Source organism: Ambystoma mexicanum, chromosome 12 (genome assembly GCF_040938575.1).
Source record: "Ambystoma mexicanum isolate Mex_15411 chromosome 12, UKY_AmexF1_1, whole genome shotgun sequence".
NCBI classification, from domain to species: domain Eukaryota; kingdom Metazoa; phylum Chordata; class Amphibia; order Caudata; family Ambystomatidae; genus Ambystoma; species Ambystoma mexicanum.
In genome coordinates, this window is record NC_090936.1 from 453,045,672 (window position 1) to 453,061,576 (window position 15,905).

General features: G+C 47.4%; 1 protein-coding gene across 17 annotated transcripts in view; it reads right to left on the reverse strand.

Moving 5' to 3' along the window:
* MICAL3 (microtubule associated monooxygenase, calponin and LIM domain containing 3) overlaps nucleotides 1-14,906 on the reverse strand; it is a 2,299,897-nt gene extending 2,284,991 nt beyond the window's left edge. For 12 of the 17 annotated variants that reach the window (XM_069628678.1, XM_069628681.1, XM_069628672.1 and 9 more), the window contains exon 1: nucleotides 14,520-14,718. The gene's annotated coding sequence lies outside the window, so the exon portion shown is untranslated. Of the gene's footprint in view, nucleotides 1-14,519; nucleotides 14,720-14,819 lie in introns of those variants that run through there. The other 5 variants (XM_069628668.1, XM_069628663.1, XM_069628664.1 and 2 more) reach the window with 3 other exon arrangements.
* Between the last annotated feature and the right edge of the window lie 999 nt (nucleotides 14,907-15,905).

Here is a 15,905-nt window from a genome sequence, read left to right on the forward strand (position 1 = left end):
TCCAGTCAGACACATGTGTGGGGGAAATTTATGGGGGAGGTCATCAGCTGCATTATACGTTGTTTTCACAGGTGCTCACATCATCTCAGTGTCCTCTCTCCCACACCTCTAGTGCCTGTGTTGTGAAATATAGTTGCTTGTTTAATCCCGAGTGCGCCACCAAAACGTCCATCTGCTGGTGGTAAAGTAACTGTGATCCCGCTTTTCGAAGAAGAAAGGTGCCACCTGTCAACATACACAGGAGAAGCGTCACAGTATTTGGCCTTCCAAGGTTGTTGGAAGACCTGTATCCCTCTCTACCACCACCAAGCGCAGGGTTCCATATTCTAGTGCCTTGAGTTGTTCTGGAGAACTACAGGGCCTCCAACTATCCTGACGAATGGACCGGGGCCCTGGCGGAGGGAAGTTGCAGACATCTTTTTCACCTTTGGCCCATCTATCACGCCCAGCTAAAACATCTCAAATAATAAACATGGAGATCACAGACACAGGTGCAAACTGACATTCAGAGGCAGTGGATTCCTTTTCATGAATAACCCACTCATCAGGTCGAGCTATACTGGGAAACTGAAACCCTCGGCTCCCCGGATGTGTTGCACTCCAAGTGCCACCAGCCCTAGGCAGCATAGTTAATGGTTGGGGATCAACACAACCTGGAAGGGCACTAGAAAACATAGACCACTGCGCTGATCAATGAGCGCTTGTCTGTGGATCCGGCTGCCAGTGACGGATTTTCAAAGGGAGACGGTGGCCTACCATCCCAATTGGTAGAACACAGCTTTGGGCGCGGACCCTAGTCATAAGGCGCTGAGTGAGTGATTCGTTAGACATACGAGATTCATTAGTTATCAAGAAACTCAAACAACTCAACCATGACTAGTTGTGTTTAAGAAATAAGGGTTATTTAATTTTAGTTCCATATGAAAGATGCATGTTTTTATTAGGAAGTCAGTTCCCTGGGAATATGTTGTTTCTGCTGGGTGTAGCTATGTCATATAATTACCTCACGCCTGGCATGTAAAGGAAACACTGTGGTTATAAATAGATGGAAACTAAAATGGTCTGCTTTATTGACGATTTGCTAAAAAAAAAAATGACATCTGCAATTCTTGCTCTGTTACTGGGGCAAAGGTCATATGACACTACTTTCTGAATGTAATTGTTTATGGCATGTCACTTTCACTTCTGCTGGCATTTAGGGTTAACTGACATCTGTGCTGTGGCTTGAAGTGTTTCCTCTGCTATCCGGATGAACACACTCCAACAATCACACTGGACACCAAGTAATTTGGGGGGAGAAGACAGACAGACAGATTACAGCCAATACCTTCCTGCACCATCACTGTCTCCTATCCATTGATGCAATGTGTCCTGGCGCCATGTTGATGTGCAGGCACATACAGGCATCCACACATTCCTCAGAGCCAGGGCCGTCCGAAAACGTGTGGCGGATTGTGTAGAGCCATTTTAAAATGACGTTTGGGGGACCCCTTTCCGACATCTTTGAAAACAGCCTGAGACAGCTGGAGGGGTGTTGCTAGGTCTGAAAAAGATCCGGGGCTATGCTAATGTTGGGACTTTTGGGACTCGAGGCTGCCTAGCCTTTTGATTGTAGCTCCTGAGCTTCTATCCGGGGCTACAACCAAAAGACCTGGGGCTATAGCCCCCCAATGCCTCCCTAGCGACGCCTCTGCACGGTTGTGTAGTGCATAGATCATAACAGAGATGGTTTCTAACGCAAATTCCAATGGTTGATTTCCCAGGTTTTATTGTTGAGGGTGCATAACATGAGCCCCATCTTTTTTTAATATATTTTTTATTATTGTGTTATGGTTTAAACATAAACCTTTGACACCAGTACATATATTTAAAGAAAAAAAAACAAGAATGAATTGCGAAAATACAATCATACAATACGTTTCCCTATATCCTAAAATATGTATAAGAATACCATATTGCTACTGCACATCCAATTTGTTAAAAAATTCGTTGTTCTAGTCATTTTTTAAAAGGCTGACAAATTTCACAGCAGCAAGTGATAAGGTGGTATAGAATGCTTCCAGGATTCGATACCAAAGATTTTGGAAAGCCCCGGGGGAAGGATCATATACAAAATGGCACAAAAATGTGTGCGAATCTCATTAATAAAATAACAATTAGAAACTAGATGTTCCAACGCTCCCATCGTAGCCTCGTCCAGACACAATCTACACGTTCTCTGGTTCATGGTTAACTGGTTTCGAATGCCCAACATTTCCCTCGTGTAACGTAGTCTAAGCAAATGCTCCCTCTCTTTCCTGCCCGGGTATTCCTTTGAATACGATAAAACAGAATTAGAGGATTTATTTACAGTGGTGGAACAAGCATACAGTGTATGCATTTTACATGCCTCGATTTTCGCTATCCAGTCTGATCTCCATAGCTTCCATTTCACAAGATTAGGATTCTGACGGAGCTCAGTGGACGATGAGTTAATTTTGTCCAAAATAGACCAACAACTCATGGTCTATTTATTGACAAACTGGCAGGAAGTGTTTACTATGCACTCATGCAGCTTAGTGTACATTGACTCAGAGGGTGGCAGCATAGTCTTTGCAAATATTAATAAAGACTTCCAAGTTACCAGAACGTCCAATGACAACAACCCTAATTCAAAACGAATTATTGTAGGAGGCTTTCCCATAGGTAAATTCAAGGTCCTCTTGCATAAGTTTCCCTCAATTCTTGCCCAAGGAATAAAAGTGGAATCGGAGGTTTGGTTGCAGTAGAATTTGTCGAATTCTAATTCGTCTAATTTTTGGGGCTGAATTTGACCGTAAATTTATGGGGTTGGCTGGGTAATCATGTAAATAAATATAGGGGGCAGTCGGTGAGAGGGCCTGTGAGGGGGTCTCTGCCCACATATATTTGCAGCCAAATAGAAAAAAAATATTTACAAAGTTAGATGAATTTGATGAAAAAAATGCAACCAAATCACCTAGAACCAATGAAAGCCGGGCTGGGTTCCGCTCCATACAAAACACTTGGCACTACTTTGCCCCTACAATATTTTATAACTGGCAACATAAAAAAACCTCCCAAATGTACAGTCTCTTTTTCGTAACTGGGCAGCACAGGCCACTATCCTGTGTAAATATTCTTTCAAAGTCTTCTTGGGGTTTCTCTGGTTGATCATCAAACCTAAATATCACAGTGATTGGACTTCTAGTTTCTGTGAGCCAAGAAACCTGGAAAACGATTGATACCTTCTGTTTGTGGGTTCGAAAATAATAATCATGGTCTTGGCCACATTAAGTTCCAAATCTAAACCGCTCAGGTATACTAGCAATCCGTTTAAAGATCTCTGTAGGCATATTGGCGTTTCATCTAATAGGACGATATCATCCACATATGCGAAATGTTGTACCTGAATATGGCCATAGCCTTGGAAGATAGGATATACACTCTGCTAGCCTTACACCCAAATCTCAGATATATAAGTTAAAGAGAGCAGGAGCCAGAACACATCCCTGTTAGTGTTCCCGACAGCACTGCACTGGCCCTGACATCTCACCCGCCCGCCAAGTTCAAACAAATTTGTACTTTTTTTTATCCTCATGTAAGTATTTAATGATGTTACTCAAAGTTCTTGGTCATCCGAGGTTCTCTAATTTCTCCCAGAGCTTCTCATGGTTTACTGTATCAAAAGCCCTGGTTAGGTGTATAAGTGTAAGGTACTGGTGGGAACGGGATGACTTTTCCTTTTGTTGGAGAAGTGCTCTTGAACCATCCCTCCAGGTTTCCCAGTATGAAAGATGAAAAGAGTTTACTTCAGGTGTCCAGAAGGCCTTTTTAAATACAGGAATACAGGAATGATTAAATACGTTTTCCATGTTTGTGGAGTACAGTGGCAGCAGAGGATATGAGTAAAGAGAGAATACAAAATATTTGCCCAAACAATCCCGGGTCACCGTTTAAAGTAACCATTGCGAGACCGTCCGGTCCAGCAATCCTGGATGCATTTGCTTGCTGTATTACCTCTACAATGTCTTCCAGATGAAAATCCAACTGCCATGCCTCCGTAGGATCCTTGTTCATACCAAGGCTACTTAAGGAGACCTTTTTTGTGCAGTCTTTCCAGAAAGTATTTTTTCCATGTGGACTCCTAAATGGCATTAGTTTACGTATAAATCTGTCAATTCAATTGATTAGTCACAACTGCCCAGAAATTAACATATTTTTTACAGCATAAAATTCGAAGCATGACTTCAGCATCTCTTTGGAGCATTAGACTTTTTTGAGCTTTTAACCAGTTTTTGTAAATGTTTTTAAGCTTTTTATGTCAGTAGATTGAGCAAAAACAAAGAGGTGATAGCTGGAAGGTTTAGAATCAATCACAACCTCTGGCATTGCTCTGGGCAACCCTAAAGACCATCGTTCTTCGCCTGCCAAGCCATTACAGAAGGGAAAAGACCATATGCAAATCAGGCTTGGTCCCACCCCAAAAGGGGCAGTCCAGCCCGAACTGCTCGGTCACATCCCTTCTGCACGAGACCACAAGCATCCCCAAACATCTTTCAGCCTTGCTGGGCCTCATCAGTGAGGAGTAGCTTGGGTCTCTAGGCCCAGCAGGCATGGGACCCATGTCTGGGCATACCCGGCCCACTCGGGGTGACAAAACAAAAACAAAGAGGTGATGGCTGGAAGGTTTAGAATAAATCTTAACCTCTGGCATTGCTCTGGGCAACCCTCCAGTTAGATTGAGTCCATATTATTAATCTTTCTAAGATATCTCAGTTCAGCCTTTAACATTCTCTTTTTCGTCTGCACCTCCTGATCATTACAATGCGTCTTAACCGGACAGGGCCGCCTAGAAGCTGTCGCATTGGATTTAGCGAACTGAGTACCCTAGGAAGAGATGTACATTTCTACCTTTGATGGCTGCATGAGCATGTCTTTGTTGGCATGTATCAAATCATTTTGTTTCGCATTGTAACTTCTTACATTGGACTCATTCCAGGATCCTTTTGTAGCCTGGTTATTAACTAAGAGTGCACAGAAAATTGTACAAGAGGCCCCCCTCAATCTGATATTCAACGGTTGCAGCGCTGCATGATCACTGGCTGTCGAGCTCACAATGACCAGATCTTCACTTAGATCAAATAAGCAGGGCAGAAGAAAAATGTAGTCAATTATAGAAGAGAAATGGCTTCTCCTCCAGGTGAGATTTGGGGGGGGGCGGTGTCAAACCAGACACTGTCATTGGTCACACTCAACCCCCATATTCCAAAGAAGTTAAGTAAATGCTGACCTCTGCTCATGGATGCATCTTGGTACCAGTGGCGGCTGGTGAGTTTGAAAGCTGGTGGGGCGTAAATTTCCCCGGGCGAATATAGTAGCGAGCGCGTGCAGCGCGTGAGCCCACTCCCCCAAGGGGGGTGCAGGGGGGCTCTCCCCCTGCGAAATGTTTGGAAAAATGGCCTACAAAATGTGCAATTTACTGTCCAAAAAACCCACCGAAATATGAAAAAAGCATTCGGTTTTACATATTAATGGTGGTACACTATTCTTACGTGTGCAAGTGTGATGGTGTATTTTACAGCAGCTTGTATTGGGAATAGCTGGTACTATGGTGTATGCATAAAGATAGATCGATAGATAAAACCTCCCAAAAGTTGTCTCCTCGGTTCCTATTTCCTTTTGTTATAATCAAACATATCAGCCAATTGGACTACAAGTTAAAGCTGCCCAATAAATGGAAAGGCCCATCCAGTGTTCCACATTCTTGCTCCAAACAGCAGACAAAGAGATACCTAGCAAACAAGTCTTCCCAGGTGTAAAAAGTGATTCAACAATGCAATATGGGTTCGATCCCCGAATCCAGCGCATTGAGTGGGCGAAATAGACCAGTAAGTTCGCTATAAATCCCCACTAATAACATAATGCGATATTGTTTTTCAGACTGCGTAATTGTAATTGGTTATTTATAAAGTGCTGAATACCAGAGGTTTCTAAGCATGGACATTGAATTGCCTTTGGGGCGAAAGCATGTGGTGAGTTATTTGAACCGACAAAGGATGCTGCAAATGGTATACCTGAAGTTAATTTGGGAGGTGCTCACATGGATAAAGATGGTATTGTGTTCTTATATCTCAGATGCAAATGGGGCCCTAGACTAATTTATGGAATGGCTCCCTGCGATCAGCCTAGTAAGAATACCTTTGTACGTTCCTGCTGCCCCTCCACTATTATATTTTCATTCTTCTGGCTTAAAGTGGTTGGTTGATTTACAAACTGAAGAAAGATTGGATAGAGACCATACCACGTAGCCCGTGCTGCTAAAACTGCTTGTATCTTTATAATCCCTTTCAGTAAAGTTGTTTAGTGTGGGGAGATAACGGCATCCCAGGCACAAGGGATTTTCATTGTTTCTATTGTTAGAGGCGAGCCCTTTCTAAACTGAACTGCAGACTACCACTACTTAGCATCATTCTAGCACGGCAAGTGGCAGTAAAGTGGTTTACTGTGGTCTGCTGGGGCCGGTGGTGGTAGGGGTGGAGCACCTTCATTTATAAATAATCTAAATTGGGAAGCTGTTCCTGATGCTGGAACTTTTTCCTTTTCGATCTACAGCAAGTAAATGCCTATTACTTGTTTTTGCTGAAAGTCATTCAAAATGCCATCCATAAGTACGAAATATCAATTATGCAGTTCTGACCGAATGGCTAGCAAATGTGCTATGGCAACCAGCAATTTAATTAAGAAAAAAAAAAGAAATTGCAAATAAAACATGTGACCGAGGTTATTGCTAATAGTATTAAGGAGAAGAAAGGTCTCCGCTCGCCTGTTCAGGGGAAAATTATCTCATTTTTGAAACCTCAGGCAGCCCAGTCACACCTCCTCCCCTGCAGATAGCTCATCTTTCCCCTTCATTTGATTCCTCTGACGGTGAAAATGATGCTAATTCAGAGACCATGGTGATGCTAAGCCGCGGCCGACCACTCCCGCATCATGCTAATTGTGCCGTTTTATATTTTCGGCATTTTTCGACAAAAAATGCCGAAAATATAAAACGGCACAATTAGCATGATGCGGGAGGGTCGGGACTCGCGGGCCGCGGCTGCGTTTCACCAGTACTTCCCAGTGAGCAGACGGACATATTCCAAGCACTCTCTGACCAGCCTGTGCTGCTACAGGAATTCGGCATCGGCACACATTTGAGGAGAATGTTACTCCTCTTACAATGCTGCCGCAGAAGGAGAGTCTGTGAACATTCCCAGCTTGAGCGCCTGGGAATGAGTCGATGCTGCTAATTAATTGGTAGAGGCATTTCTTTTCACAGGGGAGGGAAAGGTTATGTTACCATGCAAATTGGCACCCCTCTGTGCCCGTGCAGGGGTGTCTCAAGGAACTCCAACCCCAAATCATGGCACACTATCTGGCAACTGCTGCAGCAAGCCGCTTATGGATGAAGCTGTGAGAACAGTGCCACCCATAACATTCTGTATAGAACCAAGCCAGTACTTAGAATAATTCATCTGCTCAGAAAAACAACCCCACTATATTACACGTTTGTCGGTAACGAGCCGTGCAGCCAATCCACAGCAATAACGACGAGCCCTTCAGAGCACAGACAAGACAGACGTTTGCCGCCAGTACCAACATTTTCCAAAACACAACTTTGCGACATTTCGCAAAACTTTCCTAGCTTACTAGTTCCAGCCATCATCCTCATGCAAGGATGAACATCCCGGTCCGTGCCGTGGCCCAAGGGTCTTGCCTTGGGCCACGCCGGACGGTACTCAAGGCCCAGGCCAGGGCACTGGCAGGCAGGCGTGCGCTAGCGCTGCCCAGTATGGGCCTAGCAGCGCCAGCGCACGCCTGCCAGTGCCCTGGGCCTTGCGTACCGGTCCGGCGTGGCCCAAGGCAAGGCCCTTGGGCCACAGCACGGACCGGGGCTAAACAAAGCAGGCCCAGGCGGCTCCCGCCTTTGTGGTAGCGGGCAGCCCGCTACCACCAAGGCGGCTCGCCCCAAGTTGACAGCAGGCTCGGCAGCAACACTGAACGACGTGTAGGCCCCCTGGCCTACACGTCGTTCAGTGTTGACTGGGCCTGGGCCGCGTGGTGGACCACATAGTTTGGGCCCGGGGAGGGGAGTAAGTGTAACAACACTCCCGAGTCCCCGGGCCCAAGAAGAAAGTTAAACAACGCACAATGCTGGGGTACTTACCGTGGCGCCGCTGGGCTGGTGGCCTGGTGCAGCTGCAGCACTCGTCGACTCGTGTGTGTTGTTGACTCCGGCTGAAAGAAAGACGGGTGTGAAGGCGGCGCAGGCGCACGCACACACCCTGCGCCGCCAGTCATACACATAGATACAGTAATGTCATTGGCTGTTTGCCAGCCAATGACATTACTGTATCTATGGCAGGGGAGGGAATATAAGTGCGCTGTTTGCGCACATTTTAATACTGGCGGGGCCAGCCCTGAAGCGCCCCGCCAGGCTTCTAATAAAAGGGGCTACGTAGAGTGCGTGGAGTTACGAGCTCCACGCACTCTACTATAAAATAAATTATACTAAATTGGGACGCGCCCCGCTGCCGGGCCGGCCATAGTACACTAGTGACTATTGTTTCCTTGCCACAGCGCCCCCGCACTGTTGGCAAAGGATATGCAGCAGCATCTTAGGCTAAAAGAGATTCAATCAGAGAAGTTCTCTGATTGAATCTCTTAGCTTCTCTCTTTTTTTCTGGGGGGGCGGCGCCCGGCCGCCCTATCATAGCAGCCGCCACTGCTTGGTACAGGTCATTCCTAGGCAGAGTTACCCACACCATTATGAATTATAATCTCCCACCACAATTATGTCACCCGTGTGGTTATTAGACCAGTTATCAATACAGTCATTCATATCCTCAAAAAAATGCCAAAATATCAACAGACGAAGGATTCCAATATACATGAATCCATAAATGGTCCCTTTCAGAGGGCCACCCTTCCACACTCCGAGTTAGAGTCACTGCAAGAAAAAAGTGTTGTTTGCAAGGCAAGGGGTTAGTTAAAATGGGCATCTTGGAATTCACTGCTATGAGGAGGCCAAATAAGTCTTGCACAGCCGGTTGATGAAATGCTATGAATCCGTCCAATACAGGTTTCTCTAAAAGCCAGGTCTCTTGAAGGTATGTTACATCAAACATATTCAAATTCATGATTTGTGGGAACTAGTGGTGACGTGAGAGCGACAACGAGAATTTCATGAAATAAATGTAAGGGCGACCTTCTGGGGCACTCATTTGGTAAAATGAGACACGCAAGAGTTGTCATGCAGCGCTTTCGACACCCAGTGGTCTTTTCCCGCCTGCCACTTGTCCCTGGAGTAGTCCCCGTCTGCCACGTCGCAACCGTCCTTTTATATGCATTATTTTTGTCCAAAGTTATCGCCAGCTTTGTAACCCCCTGCGTAGTCAACGGCCCAATGGAATGTTTGTTTGACTAAGCTATTGCACACGTCACTGCCATAATCGGAGCATATATGTCGTAGCCTAAAGATAGCAGTGAAGAGGCTTCCTCCAGCAGAGAATTTGCAATCATCCTTGAAGCACAATGAACGATACCTCTGTCATTCCTAAAACGAGAGGTAAATTCCACTTGTAAAAAGTCTCTCCTAGTTATCATTCCAATGTGGGGGAAGCTTCGAGATCAAACTCAGAAGGTTCTGTCTATTCAGTCTGGATCTTTATTCTCCGCCAATATTTGTTCTACACAGACCAGGCTTGATTGATTCACCATCTAGCAGGTGTCTGTATGCATGAGATCCAGTTTCTTGTCCCTCTGTCTAAGGGGACTATTATACAAACATGCTCCTTGCATTAGCTGTGAATTAAATCGGGGTGAAGTAACCAGGATAGGGCTATGCTCTAAATCCCCTCGCGTCCTCACGGCCGCACTGCCCAGGGCATTCATCTGCTGCGGGCACAGCTGAAGAGACCCCTTCCGGTGGGAATGATTCACCAGGCTTGCTCTTTTAGATTCTAGTGTTCTAAATTGAGTCGAGCCAGAATTAATAGGACTCTGTCCTTCTTATACTTCCCCTGCCTTAGCCAGCCCAGTAGAAGCATCTTCTATAGGGTCCAGATAAGTAGACCTCTACGATAAGTTACCCACGTCTTGAGCTTTGGAATCCTCCTCGGTGACAGGCATCAGGTAGTGTTAGATCAACCCTTTTCCAGTTTTTTCACTGGTCAACGACTGACTTTTTTTCTGGCCCTTTTTTCTAGAGTTGTATCCACTACCGAGATAGGTTTCACGTTAGATTATTTTTTTGTGAAACTTGATGTGCCCTTCTATAACGTTAGTACAGAGGAATCCTTTGCTGCTGCATCCTGTAATGACGCTTTCAATGTTCTTAGGACCTTGAGAGACCCCGATTATTACGGGCAGGCTTGGATTTCATATTCTTCAGGAGGTTTTTGGTCATTTTTTTACTTGGTAATTTACCCACGCATGTCCCTCTTCTTTTTGTAACATTGCGTTGTCTGTTAAAAAAGCCGGGTCAAGAATCATCAGACTAGAATCTGCTTGTGTGGTGCGAGAACATAGCAGACCTTTTTGTATCATTAAGTTAGACTCACTTTTCCAAGAAGTCCCAGCTGGCTAACTGTACTTTTGATTACCAGCACCTATATATGCCCCCCAAAAGGAAATCTTCGAGTAAATTGCAAGCCTGGTTTCCTTTTCAGACTTAAATCCTGCATGAATATTTTCATATAGTTTGACTATTGAATTAAGCCCAAAATGTAGTGCCAGGAGTGAGAAGTTGCTTTCTGAAACTGGCATCTCCTCCGGATGAAGGGCAGGGGAAAATGCGGCGCATGGGTTGGATCGTATGAGTAAGCTGACTCTTCCAAATGTTGTAAGAGGTTAGACTGGAATAACGTGGGTGAACCACTCCGGTTGGTTCTCCCTGACTTTCCTGTATCTTGTGTCTCGCATGCGCCCATAGCAGTACTGTCTGGACATTGGCTCATGTGCTCACGGTTTACAGAATCCGAAATAGCATTTGAATTTGAGAGCTTATTTGATTCTACTTAATTGGTCCCTTCAGAGACCACAGGGAAGGAAAAGTCTATTTCTGGAGATGTAATTATCAAAAAGCTTGAGATTTTCCTTGGACCCTATCTTTAAGTCTGCCCAGAGCGACCCACTCCCTTGCTTTATCTTCTACTGTTGTATTCACTGGATTTTGATCCATAAATCGTGACTCAGTCGTGATTGAGAGCAGGTTCTTGTGGCTCACTCTACTTTGTAGATCATAGGAAGTCCTACTGACTGCGAGTAACGCTGGCAAATTCAGAGCATCATGTTTGGCAGACAGCAAGGCCCAAGCCTTATCCACAACTGCACGGCACCTCACCTCGTGCCCTTGCTCGCCCCACCCTGGACTGCACAAACTGCACTTGTGCTTGCTGCACTGTGCTCACGGTGCTGTGCACCTGGCGGCACGGTTTGTAGGTGAATGGGTGTCACAGTAAAAGTAGTCTGCATGTCAACACAAACTGCCAAAACTTTCTGCCCAGACTGCACTCGTGCTCGATACACTCCTCTCCCGGCACTGTGCACCTGGCGGTACAGTTTTTAGGTGAATGGGTGTCACAGTAGAAGTGGTGCGCAGGTCAACACAAACTGCCAAAACTTTCTGCCCAGACTGCACTCGTGCTCGATGCACTCCTCTCCCGGCACTGTGCACCTGGCGGTACAGTTTTTAGGTGAATGGGTGTCACAGTAGAAGTGGTGCGCAGGTCAACACGAACTGCCAGGACTTTATGCCCAGACTGCTCTCGTGCTCGGCGCACTCCACTTCAGTTGCCCAAACTGCACTTGTGCTCGCCGCACTGTGCTCACTGAGCTGTGCACCTGGCGGTACAGTTTTTAGGTGAATGGGTGTCACAGTAGAAGTGGTGCGCAGGTCAACACAAACTGCCAAAACGTTCTGCCCAGACTGCCCTCGTGCTCGACGCACTCCACTTCAGTTGCCCAAACTGCACTTGTGCTCGCCGCACTGTGTTCACTGAGCTGTGCACCTGGTGGCACAGTTTGTAGGTGAATGGGTGTCACAGTAAAAGTAGTCCGCATGTCAACACAAACGGGCAAAACGCTCTGCCCAGTCTGCACTTGTGCTCGATACACTCCGCTCCCAGCGCTGTGCACCTGGAGGTACAGTTTGTAGGTGAATGGGTGTCACAGTAAAAGTGGTCCGCAGGTCAACACAAACTGCCAAAACTTTCTGCCCAGACTGCACTCGTGCTCGATGCACTCCTCTCCCGGCACTGTGCACCTGGCGGTACAGTTTTTAGGTGAATGGGTGTCACAGTAGAAGTGGTGCGCAGGTCAACACGAACTGCCAGGACTTTATGCCCAGAATGCTCTCGTGCTCGACGCACTCCACTTCAGTTGCCCAAACTGCACTTGTGCTCGCCGCACTGTGCTCACTGAGCTGTGCACCTGGCGGTACAGTTTTTATGTGAATGGGTCTCACAGTAGAAGTGGTGCGCAGGTCAACACAAACTGCCAAAACGTTCTGCCCAGACTGCACTCGTGCTCGACGCACTCCACTTCAGTTGCCCAAACTGCACTTGTGCTCGCCGCACTGTGTTCACTGAGCTGTGCACCTGGTGGCACAGTTTGTAGGTGAATGGGTGTCACAGTAAAAGTAGTCCGCATGTCAACACAAACGGGCAAAACGCTCTGCCCAGTCTGCACTTGTGCTCGATACACTCCGCTCCCAGCGCTGTGCACCTGGAGGTACAGTTTGTAGGTGAATGGGTGTCACAGTAAAAGTGGTCCGCAGGTCAACACGAACTGCCAGGACTTTATGCCCAGACTGCTCTCGTGCTGGCCACACTCTGCTCACGAGTCCCATCTTGCACTTCATTAACCTACAAGTATATTCACGGTTCCACACCATAGAGCTGAAAGCTGGGTAAAACATGCCTGTGATAAGTTAACACCTTTTATAGAGTCTGCCTTTGGCTAGCAAATACACATTTAAAGTGGCACAGCTTTTAATGTGTGCCGACTGATGCTACTTTAGAGAAAAGAGGGCCAGGGGACCATTCCGGTGGTGATAGTGCGCGGTACAAATATCCTTTAACATTAACAATATGTGTAGACCATCAACGCCACCTTCCTGCTTCATTAATTAGATAAAGAAAAGAAGGGAGGTGGTTAGGAGATGCAGGTTATCATGGGATAGGTGTGCCTGCCTCTGCATAGCAGAACAAAGAAAGCCATTCAGCGGGTAGCTGAAAGAGTCAATGATGACTTACAAACGCTATTAAGCTTTCTTTGTGTGAGTCACGGAGCGTCTGTTCCCGGCACACAATGTGCGGTGGCTCATTTCTATTGAAAAAGGTTGAAAGCCCCAAGGCTGGACCTGCTCAAGGTGGTTGACAACACTTCATGAGTCAGGGGCTAAACAGGAAGTTGTGCGATCCAGACAGTCACCCTCTTGGCATGTCGAGGACACAGGTCAGCTGTACACACATTGCCAAAAGATACATCTGGCGGACATGGCTTTCCGGTATAAGTGCCCAGCACTGGACTCTGTCACACCCTACCCCCACAAATGCTTGCTACTGAGCTGTAGTTTATTTATTTAAGATGGTTTGCACAGCGGTGGTGTTGGTTAATTTAGAGCTGGCTAAGAGCTGCGCAGACACGATGCACTAGCAGAAGACAGACATTTGTGCCAAACAGGAGTGTTGCTCGGTCTGGAAAAGATCCTGGCTACGCTAATGTCGGGGCTGTCTGGACCCGAGGCTAGCTAGCCTTTTGGTTCTATGATCCCCTGACCTTCTATCCGGGGCTACAACCAAAAGACCTGGGGCTATAATCCCCCCCCCCCCCCCATCTCTAGCGACGCCTCAAACCCCAGGGATCCGGTCCTGGAGAGCATGTGGAATCAAGGGGTTCGTGGGAAGAAGGCCGCGGGTAGAGGGCTGGGCAGGCGGGCGCCTTGGCAAGTCACCTCGCCGGGATTTGCCTCGGCGCCCTCCTGCGAAAGAAAAGATTGATATATTCTGCCGGTGACCATAAAAGGCCAAATGTTGCATTGCGGCAGCGTGTGCATGCCATTATTACAATGAGATAAGCGATCTAGCGATGCCAATAGTGTGTAGGCGACCCCCCGCGGGACCCCATTACGGAGAAGACCCCGTAACCGTGGCGCGCGCCAGCCCTCGCGGATAACAGAGCCTCTGTGTGTGCTTCGCTGCAAAACATGGGCGCACATGCATCAAAGTAACCCCAGGTGCCAGAATCGGGCTATGCCACCCCTGCTCACAACCTCTGCGTACAATACAGGCGTGAAGAAATAAATGCTCGCCAAGCACAAGCTATTGCTTTTCTCTTACGTCACTCCTGCCCTAGAGATGCACGTTCTACACTCTACATTGTATGACACTTTATTGCATTGCGTTGTAGTCTATTGCATTACACAACATTACAAAACAATCCCTGCCGCTCGATGTGCACAGGGTAGTACTCACAGTCACTGGCTGGTCTCCCCCCTCCTCCTCTACGGACCACGTCCCCCCTCGCTTCCGGTTCTTGTGGCCCCCAGCAGCTGACGCCGTGACGCAGTGTACTACCCCCGAGGTGACTTCACCCCACCTGGCTGTGGCGAGGATGCAGCGCCGCCACTCTCTCCGGTCCCTTGCCCCTCTAGCTTACCCCCCACCCACCACGCCAGCCTCTCTCTGTCTGCTTCTCCAAGGTCAGGGGAAGGAGCTCCTCCCTGCAAGCTGGCGGCCACCCGCAGGGTTCCTCGGCCCCCTCCCCTTTCCTACCTTTACTCTCTGCCAAGCGAGCGTGTGCCGGCAGAAGGTGCTGGCCATCAGAGCCGCGGGACCCCGGAGAAGGGCTGCCCTGTCATTGCCGCCCCCCCCCCCTGCACCGTGCGTATCCCTTAGCCCCCACCCTCGATCCCCCGTGACTGTCACGGCTCATTTCCAACTATGGACACCGCTAGTCCTCGGGTACAATAGGCTATTCAACGGCAGTCATGTACCTGAACATTGTTTACAAACTGGGATTATCGCACACATCATATTAACAGGCCAGGAACATCTGTGTGGGAGGAGACACACAGGGGCTTATTGTCTGTGTCTAATACTACACTCCCTCTTCATGAGCGTAATTAGCCCCGTTTAAACCCCCTCCATCACGCCGCGACACTGATCCCAAAGCTCCCCTTATCTCACTTGTGTTCCCGCGCCTGCTTCTCGTTTCCTTTCCTGACTCAAGATGGATCTGATTTGGGACAAGGATGGCACAGGTGGCCAGGAACGCAGCCGGCTTAGCATAGGAGCCCTGAATATTCAACGCCACCCAAGAGCCGGGATTTCCCGTAGCAAGGCTTTCTTTTTTTTTTTTTATTAAATATATTTTTTAGGAAAATATGTCAGCCCCTCCTCTCTCTCTGTCCACACAGAAACTTGATCTCGTCTACGACACCTCTCCTTTTGGGGAAGACACGTGTAATGTTATTGGAGAGATTTCCCAGTAAGCAAGTTCTTTCAAGAGGCCAATTTGGGTTGCAAAATATCAGCACAACTTTCACTGCCTGACATGTAGCTGCCTGATTCCCAGTCCTACAGAACTGGAGAAGAGGCAGTCTGCTGCCTATTAGAAGTCTTTAGATGTCCAAACATCCTCCAAAAGAGCACAGCTCTCTGTGCCCCAGACAGGCCGAGTCCTCAGATCTACCTCTCCGTGGAGCTGGAGAGATTTCCTAAACCTGATGTTCTTCTTTAGACCTCTTATGTCGGGGCATGTCTCTGTGCCTGAAATATAACTAACTCAGCCCCACTGGTCTCCACTACCTGCTGTGCATTCTTCATCATCTCTCCATTGGCACCTCCCCAAGGAACAAA